Source organism: Sprattus sprattus (assembly GCF_963457725.1).
Source record: "Sprattus sprattus genome assembly, chromosome: 21".
Lineage (NCBI taxonomy): Eukaryota > Metazoa > Chordata > Actinopteri > Clupeiformes > Clupeidae > Sprattus > Sprattus sprattus.
In genome coordinates this window covers 4,715,543-4,718,493 of record NC_137919.1, presented here as the reverse complement: position 1 = coordinate 4,718,493, position 2,951 = coordinate 4,715,543, and the positions used below count along the sequence as shown (strand labels likewise).

At 54.6% G+C, this 2,951-nt stretch overlaps 1 protein-coding gene across 1 annotated transcript in view; it reads right to left on the bottom strand.

The window, feature by feature from the left end:
• Nucleotides 1-2,951, bottom strand: part of LOC308382158 (adhesion G protein-coupled receptor L3) — a gene marked incomplete at its 3' end in the record, with an annotated part of 168,860 nt that overhangs the window by 99,923 nt on the left and 65,986 nt on the right. The window lies entirely within an intron of this gene.

Sequence of the window (2,951 nt, the reverse complement as noted above, 5' to 3'; positions counted from 1 at the left end):
GAAGAATTCATCTCAAATGAAGGAACAAAACACTAGAAGATTCAGTACACCTCTCAATCAATCAGTGAGCTCACAGGAGGCCTTAGGAGAGCAGGCTTATAATACACAGCTTCCTCCCTGGGGGAAAGGGGGGTATGTGTGTGTGTGTGTGTGGGGTGGGGGGGGGGGGGGGGGGGGGGTAAATGGATTTTAGTTCACCACAAGACAAGTCGCATTTAAACAAGCGGCTTGGACGAGCAATCAAATCAGCAATCAAATCCAAAATCTGCAACAAGCCTAACATCAACCTGTTCTGACAAAACTTTGTAGATATGAATACCCTAAGATGCAATGCAATTCAACGCCAATGTTATTTCAATACCCTGTGATGCATGAATGGATGGATGGATGAATGAATGGATGATAGATAGGTAGATAGAGAGAGAGAGGGGGGGGGGGGGGGGGAGTGAACAGATATATAAGTATATCAGATGAACAGACAGATAGAATTGATCTCAACAACCTTTCTCTGATACTGATTCCACCGTTGGTTAAGCCCGACTTGTACCAAGTTCACATCTCCCTCGAGCAGCTAGCTGCTGGTTTACGGGTCATTTACGTCCCAATAAGCATGACGTGCCTATGAAAGAGGGGGGCGGGGGGTGGGGGGGGGGGGGGTGAATGGGGCCTCCAGGTTGGGGGGTAAATGATGATGAAGCTGCTGTCATGCGGTGAAGCCGCGCTTCGTGACAGGACCACAAATCTGTGTGTGTGTGTGTGTGTGTGTGTGTGTGTGTGTGTGTGTGTGTGTGTGTGTGTGTGTGTGTGTGTGTGTGTGTGTGTGTGTGTGTGAATAATGCGGCCGGTAGCGAGGGTGCTAATGCTCTGATATCATCCGACATGATGGAGCCGTAATGGATAGAGAGGAGCCTCTGTTTGGCCATTAATTACTCCCCCTACCTGCCTGCTGCCACGGCGGATGGCAGCGGAGGTCACACATCATTTACACACACACACACACACACACACACACACACACACACACACACACACACACACACACACACACACAAACACACACACACACACACACACACACACCACACACACACACAAACGCATCACAAGCACAACGAGATGCACGCTTGCACACACACAATGCATACATATCGGCAAACGTTTACAACATTTGCATTACTGAACACATTAACCATGCAAGCCACACACACACCAGTGCCCATGCAAACACACAAACACACTCACACACACACAAACACACATTTTTCACAAAAAATATTCTCAAAAAACGTTATAAAAATATGAAACACTACAAACATCTAGGCTAATACGAATACGAGCACTAACACTAAACACCCCACCCAGTCGTCATCGTAACTCCACAGGCATGTAGGCAGCAGTGTGTGCTGGTGCATCGTTAGCATAACTCCATAGGCCTGTGTGTGTGTCTGCTGGTGCATCGTTACTGACGTCTTTAAGGCCTGTAGCCAGCAGTGTGTTTCTGGTGCATCGTTACTGACGTCTTTAAGGCCTGTAGCCAGCAGTGTGTTTCTGGTGCATCGTTACTGACGTCTTTAAGGCCTGTAGCCAGCAGTGTGTTTCTGGTGCATCGTTACTGACGTCCTTAATGCTCGGAGGCAGCAGGGGCGGATTGGATAAAGAGAGACGGCGCGGCTCGCCGCCGGGCAAAAAAAGCCCCCGGGACGGGATTTTCAGTAACGCCGCTGCGCGAGCCGCGCACGCGCTTCGATAATGCCGAGGCTTGAGGGCGAGGAGAACGGAACTCCAGGCGGGGGTGATAAGTCCGAACGCTGCACTTAAAAGCCGCCAAGCTGATCATTTCAGCTGATAAAGCGGGACTGAAAGAGAGCGGGAGAGAGGGAGAGAGAGAGAGAGAGGAAAGAAGACCTGCTGAAAAGAGGTCAGATGTAAAAAGTTCACCGGGCCACAGAAAAGAGGAAAGGAAAAACAAAGAAAGGACTCTGAGCTTTCAGTAATGGGAGGAAGGGTGGTGATGGGATGACTGACAACAATAACACAGGCAGAGGCATAATGAGGTCCCCCATCAACACCACAATATCCCCCTCTCTCCTCGCCTAGCTGCTCCCCTCTCTCCTCCCCTCTCTCCTCACCTAGCTGCTCCCCTCTCTCCTCCCCTCTCTCCTCGCCTAGCTGCTCCCCTCGCTGCTCCCCTCGCTGCTCCCCTCTCTCCTCCCCTCTCTCCTCTCCTCTCCTCTCCTCACCTCTCTCCTCTCCTCGCTCCTCCCCTCTCTCCTCGCCTAGCTGCTCCCCTCTCTCCTCACCTCTCTCCTCCCCTCTCTCCTCACCTAGCTGCTCCCCTCTCTCCTCCCCTCTCTCCTCCCCTCGCTGCTCCCCTCTCTCCTCCCCTCTCTCCTCACCTCGCTGCTCCCCTCTCTCCTCACCTAGCTGCTCCCCTCGCTGCTCCCCTCTCTCCTCCCCTCTCTCCTCCCCTCGCTGCTCCCCCCTCTCCTCCCCTCTCTCCTCACCTCTCTCCTCCCCTCTCTCCTCGCCTAGCTGCTCCCCTCTCTCCTCCCCTCTCTCCTCACCTAGCTGCTCCCCTCTCTCCTCCCCTCTCTCCTCGCCTAGCTGCTCCCCTCGCTGCTCCCCTCGCTGCTCCCCTCTCTCCTCCCCTCTCTCCTCTCCTCTCCTCTCCTCACCTCTCTCCTCTCCTCACTCCTCCCCTCTCTCCTCCCCTCTCTCCTCCCTCGCTGCTCCCCTCTCTCCTCCCCTCTCTCCTCACCTCGCTGCTCCCCTCTCTCCTCACCTAGCTGCTCCCCTCGCTGCTCCCCTCTCTCCTCCCCTCTCTCCTCCCCTCGCTGCTCCCCCCTCTCCTCCCCTCTCTCCTCACCTCTCTCCTCCCCTCGCTGCTCCCCTCTCTCCTCCCCTCTCTCCTCCCCTCTCTCCTCCCCTCGCTGCTCCCCTCTCTCCTCCCC